Source organism: Nuphar pumila, chromosome 13, assembly GCF_984573655.1.
Source record: "Nuphar pumila chromosome 13, dmNupPumi1.hap1.1, whole genome shotgun sequence".
Lineage (NCBI taxonomy): Eukaryota > Viridiplantae > Streptophyta > Magnoliopsida > Nymphaeales > Nymphaeaceae > Nuphar > Nuphar pumila.
Window position 1 is genome coordinate 89,382,941 of NC_143261.1, and position 13,925 is coordinate 89,396,865.

Genomic DNA, 13,925 nt, shown 5'->3' on the forward strand with positions numbered 1-13,925 from the left:
AATATCCATTAACAAATTAAATCAAATATCAAAGTCTTTGAACTATTTAAAATACTCTCAATCCAAAATGTTGGAGGTTTAGAAAAGGTATAGCTCGGTCCCCGTCGTAACCACCCGCCATCGTATGTGAGCTCACTCACTTCTTGAAAAATATTAAAATTTATATGGCCAAACAAAAATTGTCTCAGTAGGGTAGAGTTATACTAAACATGTAATCTAGAATTCGTAAACAAGAATTGTTTCAGATTTCCCTGCATTTAACAAAAATCAAATGTGACAAGGCTCAACATGTACTGTAAATATCTCAAGTAAGCATACAATTGCAAAAGTTAACATTTATCCATCATTTATTCAAAATTAAACAAGTAAAAATACATGAACAGTTAAAAATGCATGTACTTACCAATAAAGACGTCATTCATATACATGAACTAATTCTTATATTTAATTATCTTTTATTTCTTATATAATACATGACATGCCTATCTAATGTGTAATCATTTAAGTTACAGTTTTTCAAAACCCAGTGGGTATAAACACAGGCAAAAGTCCTGGGTTAGGGTCACCACACAGGCGGTGTTTTCAATCAAGGGGTGGTTTTATCCTTGTAGGGTGTCATTCGCCAATATCGGGTGAGAAACACAAAAAGCGAGAGAAGTTTCTACAGTACCATCCTGATGCATCAGACTTTACTCATGAGATTTTGTATCCTCTATTTTGCAGTCTAATGTGGAGGGTTCCCCTATTTTCGTGGTTGGAGAAAAGTAATCTTTTGTGCTCAAATTGATACCCACAAAGCTAGATTAGTATCACTTACCTTCTCTTAGTGAGTATCAGTCATTTAATGTTACATGTTCATATGAACTTCCTTAAATAATAGATGCACAAATTCATTCACATCATTATTATCATTTACATGACAGTCATATGAAGGAAATTGCAGCATGCTCAATCATTAAAATTTAGCATTTAGCATTGGGCTTGGTAACACTGCGCATGCCTAGTTCATTTCAATTTTTAGCCCCCATGCATTGATGAAACAATGACTCTCTTTTGCATTGAAATGCATCACATATTCCTATATTTAACAATAGGTACATGGCAGTACTATATAAAAAAAAACATGCTTAATCACTAAATATTTGCATCAAATCGTAAAATGACAAGTTCAGCTTGTTTGTTCGATATAGGCTACAAGGCAAGTTCATGCCTTAGCACATGGATCAGTTCGGGTCTCATAGGTAGACAATTTAATTCGCTATAGCAAACTCATAATTTTAATAGTTCATAGCAGCTAAACATTCATTCAAAATAGCATCCATACATATGTATTATTTTCATAACAAATAACTAGCCGAGTTTAAAACTGGTTTCAGACTCTTAAAAACTCAACTTTGTTCGACTAATACAGAGATTGTAAAAAATGTATCATTTTATCGTCAGATCTAAATTTTTCACCATTTGTAGGAAATTTTGTTAGTTTTATGATGTTGTAAATTATTTATAAAGATTCATCTGTATGAGAAAGTTACAAACGTTTTGGTACAGACCTGTACATTTCTATTCAAACTATCACAAAATAGTGCTTATTCCATGAAGGCTACTTGGATATTCAGAATATGATCGTTGAAGATCTTAAGATCAAGGTTTCAGCAGCTCTACTCGATGGAGATGCTATCATTTGGTGGAGGCAGAAACGTAGTGATATGAAGAAGGGTGTCAAGCATAAAGAGTAGACATTTTTAGTTATTGTGCACACAGAAGAAAATAAGGTGGAAGTAGCAGTGACGTCGACCCTAGCCCCACTGCTGAAGGAATTTCAGGGGGTGATGCCTTCGAAATTGCCAAAGCGTCTTCCACCAAGACGTGAGGTCAATCATAAAATTAAGTTGACCCCGGGAGCGAAGTCTCCCGCAATGGTTTCATATCGTATGGGGCCTACTGAGTTGAAGGAGTTGCGCAGACAACTAGACGAGATATTAGATGCAGACATTGTTCGTCATCAAAAACATAGCTCAAAATTTCACAGTAGATGTAAAATTTTATTAGCTTTCCAACGAAATAAACCGCTCATCAAAACTTTTTCGGACAATAGAGATATGAGCAATTTATCGATCGGGTGTGAGGCCAGAAATACATAATAACGGGTATATGCATTCGGGTGAGGCCAAAATGGGTGACCCGAATTCATATTTTTGAATTTTTTTACATGAACTAAGCAAGAAAAATTATAAAATTTTAACTACACTAAATTAAGATAAACTACAATGGACAAATCTTATTTTCGTAGCCATTGGGTAGGAAAACAGACCAGTCTTACCGAAGGCTATTTCCTCATAAATGGATTCGGTAAATTTTATAATAAAATAAGTAAATCACATAATTTTTTTATCAATAAAAAAATAAAAAATTATTGTATACTTTTAAAATATTCATATGCAACATACACTATAATTTTCAATTAAATTTTGCATGAAAATAATTAGACATGCCATGGTTTTTACTAAAATTGTCGATTTTTTTTATAAACCTGATAACACAAAACAAGTATTTTTCTATGAAATCAACCATGGAAATCATTTAAATTTGTATAGTACATCCATATGAACATGATCTACTAATCCTATCCAAAATTTGTAGAAAAATAATTAACACATGTATTTTAAAGTTTTTACAGTTCTTATTTCTGAGAAATCAGTTTTTAGAAAAAATGATTTTTAGAGGGGTTTTCTTTCAAAACCCCATTTTCATCACATGCATCGACAGCCCTAAGCCAAACCCACGTATGAGAGGCAAGGTTTAAGGTCTATACTTATGAAAAATCGAAGGAATTTGTGCCACAAATTTTGTTTTTATGTGTAGAGCATAGAACCCCATACCTTTTTGGCGAAACTCGATTCTTACACGCATAGAACACACTCCTAGCACGAACCGGTCATCCAACATGAATAACGGCCTCACCCACAACCTCCTTATGCACTTCATATGAACGTGAGTGCTTTCCTTCTTGAGCCAAGGGTGAAAACACCAAGGTTTTGGTATGGGGAAAGGAAAAAAGAAGAAAGAGATTTGGAGAAGGAAAAAAAGACTTAGAAAGACCAAAGGGAAGCAAATAGCGGGGGGAATCCTAAGCTTATATAGGAGTTTATGGGAGGTCAAGGGCTGGATGAATCCCAGCCCTTGATCTAAATCAGGTCCCCCTTACCAAATCTAAAGGTTCTCTTCCTTTCCTTTTCTCTTATTTTTTTTTTCATTTAGTTAGCTTAGGTTACATTAATTTTTTCTTACATATAATATTGAATACATATTATATAAACTACTTAAAACTATATACATGGTCTGGTCGATCCATGTGGTCCAAGTTCTTTCCAAAAATCAAAATGGTCAACTTGCTTGCTTGGCAAGCAAGTTGACTAGTCTATTATTATTTTGTTTTTTAATTCTTTTTTTTCTTTCCTTTTCTAATTCTTTCTTTGGTCAAGCCAACTCTCCTTAGAATCCCTCTAGGGTGATAACCCCCATTATGGGGCCTTGTTTTGAAACAATGCAAGTTTTGACTTTTCAAAACTTGCCTTATAATTTGGTAAGTTTTTAATTAAAGCTTTATTTTGAAGTTACTTTTTTTTAAAGTTTAAATTGGATGCCACATAGGATTGAGGGCCACCTATGGACTCCTACCAAATTATAAAATTTAATTAGTTCTTGAGTTCTATTCTACTAAATGAAATTTCTAATTAATTTAATTTAAATTCAAATTCAATTCTTTATAAATTTAAATGTGAAATTAAATAAAATGACACTAAAAAAAATTGAATTGGGCTTAAATGTAAATAGATTTCATCTATAAAATTTTGAATTTTTATGTTTTTAAATTATTTATTTTAAATATTCCTTAAGAGGTTAATTCAGATTCTTCATAAATAATTTATAAAAAAATTGAAACTCAATAGGGTCGATGAGACCCTTGGGCGTGTAGGGGTATTTTTCTCATACTTGATTTTTTTTCCAAATCCTATAAACCCTATAACACAGTGCTCAAGTTTAAAATTTTGATTTATCATTCAATAAAGAAAAATATGAAAATTCAAGAAAATTATGAGTATTACAGTCTTGGGTAGGTTCTAATGGATATTTATTTAGATTAGATTATAAATGGGTTTCACCTACCTGGGTTCGAGTAGAAGTTTTGGGAATGAATATGGTTTGCATCAAATGTTGCATCTATTCCCATGTCTGAATTTGTCCCAAACCTTAGTTCTCATGATCTTTTGGCAACTCATCCCACTACACTTGGGTTGGTCCTCAAAATCGGGTTACTGCCAACAGGACCATACGATGCTTTAGAATATCATACCACTTGAAGTAGAACCACACATCATAAAATCAATCAAAGAATAACTTCTCATCAAAAAACCATGAAACTCTGGTAAATCCACTTTGAATTCGTATGTATTGGTTTGCTGGTGTTGGATCTCGATAAAGGTAGATCTTGGGACCTGTTTTAGGTTGTTAGGAGGAGTTTGGGTTTGGATTAGGTTTAAATTTTGGGTTTGGTTTTGTTGTAGATCTTGGATTGGGTTAGGATCTAGATATGTAGGATGAGGGATTTGGATATGGTTCAAGTGGTTTGGATAATGAGTTTCGTTAAACTTTGATTTGATTGCGACCTGATTGGGTACATGATGAGTTGGCAAACCCAGATTAGGGTAGGACAAAGTCTGGATCAGGTTTGGGGGATAATATGTCTAGTCTAGACCCGATCTAGGTCTAAAAAAGTGATTGGTCTAGTTTTAACTCTGTCCAAAACTAAATTGGAGTTTTGTCCAGGTCCGATCAAGTTTGGGTCAGATCCATATATATGGAACCAAAAATCTTGGTTTGAGTTTGATTCGGGTGAGAATCGAGATCAAATCAATGGAAGCCATTTGGGTCAGAACCAGGTCTAAGACCCAAGAACCACCCTACAGAGGCTATGGGGTATCAAACTAGTTCGATAATGAATCGGTTTGACCACCCGGTTCTATGGGTGGGAACCTCCCACCCGATGACTTGGGTGGGAGTACCCCACCCACATTAGGTTAGGGATGTGGCTCCCCCACTGTTGGACCTATTAGGATCCGAGGCAGCGCAATGATAGTTGAAGGGGAACAAGGGAGGTGGAGACAAGGAAGGAGATAGTGAGCAGGCAGTCGGTGGCGAGGGCTACCACCAATCAAGGCTGATCAGTGGGTGCACCGATTGTGTATTTGAGAGTACTTGTGTCGGTCCTTCATTTATGCCTTCATCGAATGAATGGTCTACGATAAACCATGGTGGTCCGATGAAAGAATGCTTGGCGATGGTGATAGATATTCGCGTTGAAGATCCATGCAACCACTCACATCTCTCAGTGGCCAAATTTGTCATTGTTCAGTGTAGTTGTAAGTCATGATCAATCCATACTACTTCTCATGTTGAAATCTTCTGTTGAATCTTGAAGTTGACAAGATTGTTCTCTCAAATTGTTCGATCGAAAGAATTGAGGTGAACCATCCCTTTTCTTAACAAGATGTTCCCTCAAACTTCACAATACCGATGATCGAAGATAACCACAACTCTAATATCAAATTGATGCAGTGGCTAGGAGGATTGCTCTTGAACCCCACAAGAATAGGCACCCTAGCACAACTACAAAACTAGAAAACTATGAAAAATAGGGAATAGATAGAAAATTAAAGAAAGTCACTCATAATTCATTCATCTTTAATTTTTTCATCGTTAATTTTTTCTTCTTTAACTTTCTCCTCTCTACAATGAATATTTATAATGAAAAAAGAACAACCCTAGGAACCCTAATCTTAATATGGATCTAAGATTGATCTAATTTGAAACCATAACTCAAATATGACTCAAGAATCAATATGGATCTGAGATGGATTTGATATGAAATAAAATAAAAAACAAGATCCTAAACTAGGATCCAAATTAAATAAATACAAAAAAAAAAAAACAAATGACCAAAATGTATCCAACTTGATCTTTTATGGATTCGGGTCTTCTGTTCCACGCTTGCATCGTTAAGTGGACTCTTTATGGACCAGGATCTTTTGTTCTACTCTTGCATCAGTCCTTTGCGAGCTAGTATTCACTGGAGTTTGCTTTAAGCAACATCTATTCTTTCGGCATTAAAAAAAAAGGAGGGGTGCACTTTCATGCTTGTGTTTCTCTTTCCTAGCTACATGGGCACCAGGTCCCATGTATAGTAGGAAGAAAGAAGCGTTGATATGAAACCTAAAATGGAGAAAAGGCACACCACCAAGCTTTGGCCCTGTTGTCTTATAAGTATCAGTCTTTTAAAGACAACCTCCCTAAAAATTTCATTAAAAAGTAAAACAAGTTTTCCCAACTCCTCAACAAGATCAAGATGAGATTCTGAAACCACAAAAACACCATTACTTTTTGTGCCCTATGACCACTATCAAGGTGGTCAAAAAAGGTGTTCACCTTTTCCTCTAAACTTGTTTTGCATATGTACTGTGAAGTTGAATTATTAAAAACTTGTCTTCTTCCTTTGGAACCCTATGGTCATGTGGTCATTTATTTTTAACTTTTTGTTTATTTCAGCATGAGAGTCAGGAAGGCAATGAGTGCTGGTGTCCACAAGCAGCATCTATCCTAAATTTTCTTTTTCATGCCTACCTGCTATCCCTAGATATCATGATGAGCAACTTAAGTCCTTCAAAACCCATCATTTTTTCCCCAACTTGGCTCCCCAAAAACCTGCAAAGCTATCATCATCCCATTGCTCCCATCAACACCATTGCAGTTCTTGCCCATTGATTCCCATGACCTGGGCTTTGACTCAAGTGAAGACTACACCCTGAACCGGATTGAGTCCAGTCTCATGAGCAGACATGGTTTAGGTTTATTCCGGATCTATAATATTGGAAACAAAAGGAGTCTGTCATTTCCCTGGTGGGTCTAACATTGTCTAATCAATGAATGTCTCAGATCTGGACCTGAGGAAGTGGGTCTAAATAAATCCAGATTACTTATGTGCAAGTTGGATTTTAGTCTAAACCTCCTTTTCCTCTTAAAATGAACATTATGAAGAAAAGTGGGGAGCTGATGGGTTAGACAGATATACATTAGTCCTACCTCATGGAATCGTGTGTTGGTCTGGATCCGTATATTGCGCTTGGATTTGAACCGCAGGTTGAAGCATCATTATGGTTCAGCCAAGTGGGGGATCCAATGATCTTTTAACTCATCTTTTATGTGGTCAAAAACCCACAGCCAATCACATGATAGCATTTTGAGTAAGGCCAACAATCTGTTGATATGGGGCTCATGGAATGCGGTCATGAGATTGGTTGTGACCATGACCACATAAAGGATGAGTTAAGAGATCATTCCATCATGATCTGCAGCCAAGAATTTGATCCTAATTGTACAAGTTTGTGCAAGCGAGGACCTCAGGGGGAAGGGGGGGAAAATATAGAGGCAAACTGGAGATAACCCCGGTGCACATCCTAGCTCCTCTTGCACCTTGGTTATGATATTGTGGCCTAACCATCCAGTTATCTCATTCGACCGGGCAGCAGTTAATTGATATGCTTTTCATATGATTATTATTTTTTTTTCTACAGAGAAAACTAGGGTTAGTCTGACCCCTATCAGTTATACAACCATACCATTTGGGGTTCGAACTTGCACTGTCCCAATACAAGGTGATAACTACTCCTGCCAGACAAGCAGAGCCCCCCCGATGGTTTTCATATGATTATTCTCGATCATTGTCATTGTCAAACCTTGTCTAATCTATAAGGAGTTGAGTTATATTGCCGACAGCTGCTTACAATGTTTTTTTTTTTTAAGGCAAGCTGGGTTTAAGCAGACCCCTACCAATTATACAATGATATCATGGAGATTCGAACTTGCAACGTCCCAACATAAGGTGACGTGAAGAAGAAAATAAAACAAAGTTAAAAGACTTTACATGGTGATTGATTAGGTCAGGCTCACCACCTAAAGGCTGAGCAGGACTGTCGTCAGAATCGGACCCTGAATCAATTTGCAAAATGATTCCAGGAGTCCCCAATTGGGATCCTGAACTGAGTCAAGCTGAATCGGCCAATTTTTAACTAGCTGATGGGACAGGTCAGAAAAAACATATTAAAATAATATTAAAAATATTTTAAAACATTTTTAAAAAAAATTATTTTAAAAATAAGACGATTCATCTCATTTCGTATCAATTTGTTGCCGATAGATTCGCAATGATACTGACGACATTGGTTTGGTCCATATAAAAAATAAGTTGTGTATGCATTCATTTACCAAGAAACTGGTGCTAAACTAACAGTCGTTTGTGGTGGGCAAATCCCGATCCTTGAATAGAGAATATCTAGTCATGTGAATGTTCACTTTTCTAGGTCGATGGAAATCTTAATGAAATGAGAGACAGAGAGATTTGCTATTTCCTAATAGTCACTAGATAGGATTAATTTTGATATTATTTCGATCTAACATCACATCAGAAGACGCTACAACAAAAATGGAAACAGTGGCATTTTGTACAGCCGTCAATTTAAAAAATTGTCACTGTTGAAGGCCTTAGCGGCAATTTGGCTGAAGCTGCTATAGGTAACCTACAGCGGCAGTTCAAAACCTAAATCTATAGATTTTCATTTATTTATAGGTAACCTACAAGGGCAGTTTTTTGAACTGCCGCTATATATAGGTAACCTACAGCGGCAGTTCAAAACTGATATATAGGTAACCTTCTCTAGAGTATGTCCATTTGATTCAATGGGTCCAGTTTAAGCGTTAAATTGTTGAGGCACGTTTGTAGTAACTAGCAAGATTTTGAAAATAAAGTAAGTTTGAAGCCATTCATTGTTTTTTAACGATGAATTAATACATTTACACTCATTGTTTTGAATGCAAATTGTTGCGGTGCCTGTGTGGAAAGTTATTATAATGCGCATACACGTTATGAGAATGCGAGTGCAATGTTCATATAGAAAATGAAAAGTAGTATAGCATGCAGCAAAATTGAACAAGATCTTCAATATGAGTGGGAGCCATGGACATTTGATGGTTAGAACTATCTTCGATTTGCAAAAAGAGTAATGATATGGTTGAATGCAGCCACATAAAATTGTATATATTCATAATTTAATGTTAATATACAATATTTTTGGAAATATCTGATGATAAACCATTACAGAGTAAATAATTGTGCAGGGATTACATGGAGGGCAGATTGGGCCACACACGTCACATGGCATGTCTCTCTAATTAATTGGGACTTGATTAAAATGGAGTAAGTTCACATTACAAGATTATCTTCCTTGTGTACATAAAAAAGGAAATCCAAGCCAATCCTGCAAATTCCATCAAATTTAAGCAAATTTGAGGGCTCTACATGCACTAAACAGATATCTAGAATAAATTCCAATGTTATTTTTTGTTCAATGAAATCAATAAAATGAATATTTTGGCAATTAAGGGCAAATACATAGAGGATATATTACTACAAGTCAGCCTTAAAAAAAAAACAGAATATTAAAATATTGACCACCGCCAACTAGGGCTCGGCTCATCTGTTAGGCTACTCGCAGATGGGCAGGGGGGAGAGTTTACCAACATGAGGCCAACCATTATGTTATAGGTGATTGATGTAAATCGAAAGAGCTGGCTTTATGAGAAAAATCTTCGTTAGGCTACTCTCATGCTTAGGAATCTAGAAAAGCAGGAAAATATAATAAATTTAAGAAAATTTTAGAAAATAAACAGGAAATTTTGAAATAATTAAAAATACCAAATTCAATCTCAAATCAATTCTAGAGCTATCATCTTTTTATAGATGAGGTCTCTCAAATCCCAATCCAAGTAAACTACTTATTTAATAAACTCCTAAAAATATAAAACTTATTTTAATTAAGATATAGATCAAGCCTACATATCCAATATAAAATAACCTGAATATGAAAAATGATCCAAATGATAAAAATATTCTAAAACATCAAAATAGATCCTCGTACCCAGATCTTTTACTCCTCTCCCGCATTAGTAATGAAGATTTTTTCTTTTAGATTATCAAAAAAATATTGACCGCCAGAAATGTCCTTATGAGATTTTCCACAGTAACATTGGACTCTGTACCGCATGTGAACATGAACAACAACCTTAAGATTTTGTCATGTATGCAATTTCAAGATAATTTTGGAACGACGAGGACCAAATGGAATCTTAGGAAATCGATTGGATCTTTTTTTCTATCATGACCACCAAGTGGTGCAACCCTTTTCCATTCTCAGCATAATGACAGTTCTCGAGTGATTCGGTGCTGAATACAGTGAATGTCCCTCTGGTCGATTAGTCATAGACACACAAAAATCCAAGTGAATCAAATGTTCATCATTAGATTCAGAGTGCGATCAGGTCAGGGGTACATGGTCCTTCTGATGCCGTTCATTCATGTGTGATGAATGGCATTCCAATGAGTCAATGACCATAGATGGATTGTTTATCTCTTAGACGGGTCCCACTTTTTTTTCCAGTCATTGATGCTTTAGATGAACGGCAACTAGAGCTTGCAAAATGAAGTGCTCAAAGCAATGGGCACAATCATGGTTGATGAGATGCTGTTCATCACAAAAAGGGACCCCTCCCCATACCTGATCCGCACTCTTAGATTTAGACCAGTATGATAGGATCGTCTGAAAATTAGGGGTGGGCATCCAGACAGTAGGGTCGGTCCAATTAGGTCTGGATAGGGCCCGACAGGCCCAACTCATGTCTTGGCCCGACTAAGTCATAGTCGTGCTTGGGTTGGGCTCTGGCTCTGGCTCTGGCCGTGCCGGGCCTGTTCAGGCCCTATGTAATTTATACAAGGGTCCTGCCCGATTAGAGCCTGATTACTTAATCAGGCTGGGCCTGACTTTATTTGGGCTGGGGTGGCAAATTGCTGCCAGAGCCTGAGCCCGACCCGATTCAGATCGGGGACCTGAATGTAATATCACATATTTTCATGATTTTTAAATTCAAAAATATGAATTTTAAATTATATATTAAATTAAACTGATAAAATTTATGAAAAATATATTAAAAAATAGGTGACATCGGCTGGGTCTGGGTGTGGCCTAGAGCTCACTGACATGACCTAATTGAGCTAATTATAATTTAAGAAATTTTTTGTTTTTAACCATTCAATTCAAGCCAAAATTAAGCAAAATTCAGGCTAAATTTAGGCAAAAATCAGGTATATACACCGTTAGGTGTGCCTTAGAATATTGATTGTGTTGGGGCCTGTTTTTTCAAATTCGGATTACTGTTGGCCAGAAAATTGCATTTTTCAAAAATAACCACATTTATTTTTGTTTTTTTCTAGATTGGATCAGACTGGGTCCGCTCTATTTGATCTAAGTTAATATGGATTTGAACCCAGTTTAGAATCCAAATTGACTAGAATCTGGTCCAGGTAAGATTCATATGGATTTAGATATGAATTTGGATCTTGAATTCATATCTAGATTTGAAATCCATCCATGACCAATTTAAAATTTAAATTGAATGAGGTAGAGTTCTACCCGTATAGAGACTGGCAGAGGGGGCGACACCCTCTAGAATAATCTTACAATATTTAATAATTAAATAAATAAAATTTTAAATTTATCTAGAAGATAATATAGAGATCTACATGAAGTAGAACTCTACTTAATTAGAGTTATCTAGAGGGGACATCACCCCCTTTCTAGATTAGATTAACTTAAAAAATAAATAAAATAAAAAAATAAAAGGTGAGAGATAAAATATAAAAAGGGTGGATCTCTCCCTCTCTCTAGAACTCATGTTCTAGAGAGAGAGTGAGCTAAAGCAAAAAGAAAGGAAGACCCCAAAATCATGTGGGGAGAGAAAAAAAAAAAGAAAGAGAGAAAAGCAAGAAAGGAAAGAGAAGAAGAAAATTTTCAAATCTCCATACGTCCATCAAATTTTTTGGTCTTTTTTTATGCTACAGTCAAGGTACGGGTTTATCTCTAAGTTCTTACGGAAAGAAATAGGTATAAATCTGATTTTATGTATACATATTTGAGTAAAAATGAGGAAATCTGATTTTATATATATATATATATATATATATATATTTATTTATATATATATATATATAGTGTAGAATATATATATAGTGTAGAATATATATCTATATATATAGAGAGTTATTGCTTTTATGGATGGTGATTTCTCTTATGAAGCAAAAAAAAACTGAATATATATATTTGTTGATCTATTGATTCATGCATCTGAATATGTATAGACATATGCATATTCAGATTTGACGATTTTTCAGTTAAAATAGTGTTGATTTCTTGTTTCATACATTATGCATAGCAAAGATATGTATGATGCATAAAAATTAGATTTAGTAACTCTTATTGTTCATATCATGGAAAATATAAATGGTTTAGTACATGTTCAGATTTCTGGTCATGCATTGAGGCACATGTATTTGGGTTTATTGGCCTTATTAATTTGCATCTAAAAATATGCACGAAATTTTAGATTTGTTGATGTTTGATATTCATGTAGTTAAATATACATGTTGTCGATTTTTGTATGTAAGCAAATCTGATCAGACTTGTCAAGTTTTCTTAGTGTGCAAATTTGATCAAACTTGTCAAATTTTATATATGCAAATCTGATGAGACTTACTCAGCTTTATAAGAATGCAAATCTGATTAGACTTGGCAAGTTTTGTTTATGTGTTGAATCTTTTTTTAGCATGTTTTGGATATACTTCTTGGATCAGATTTGACGTGTGTGCAAATCTGATCAAACTTGTCAAGTGTCACGTGTATGAAAATCATATCAGACTTATTGAGTTTCATTAGTCAGCAAATCTGATTAGACTTGTTGAGTTGCTTTAGTGTGTAAATCTGATCAGACTTGCCGATTTTTTCATGGAAGCAAATCTGATTAGACTTTCTGATTTTTGCATGTGTACAATCTGATTAGACTTGCCGATTTCTGTGTGTGCAATCTGATCAGACTTACTAATTTTTGTATGCATGCAATCTGATTAGACTTGTCAATTTCTATGTGTGCAATCTGATCAGACTTGTCGATTTGTGTGTGTACAATCTGATCAGACTTGTCAATTTTTTTATGTGTGCAATCTGATCAGACTTGCCGATTTTTTGGTGTGTGCAATCTAATCAGCCTTATCAATTTCTAGGTATATGTGCAATCTGATCAGACTTGCCGAATTCTATGTGTGTGCAATCTAATCAAACTTTTTGATTTTTGTGTGCATATACAATTGGATCAGACTTGCAATTTTTAAGTATGTGCAATCTTATCAAACTTACCAATTTTTGTTTATGTGCAAATCTGATCAAACTTATCAATTTTTGCTTGTAAGAAAATCTGATCAGAATTGACGTTTTTTATTGATATGCAAATTTGATTTGGTTTATTGACTTTTATTAGTAAGCAAATCTGATCAAACTTGCCAAGTTACACTTGTGTGCAAATCTAATCAGACTTGTCGACTTTCATAGTAGGCCAACTTGATCAGGTTTTGCTGAGTTTTATAGTATGTGTATATGATCATAATTGCTAAGTTTAGTGACTACGTAAATCTAACCAGATTTGTCAAGATTCATGAGTATAAAAATTTGAACAGATTTGTTGTGTCCAGGTTCACATTCAATTTGGCTGCAGGCTCACATATTTATTTACATGTTTGATTGGTTATGCATGCTCGTGCAGTTGAATGTCTTGTTGCAATTGTGTATATCATATGCATGAATATGAAATTGATTTAATGTTTGCATAAATATGATCATATGCATGTTTGAATGTTTTGCATAGAAATTGATCATGTTAATGTGTATTGCGAGCATCAATTAGTATGCATATGCATTTGGTTTCATGTACAT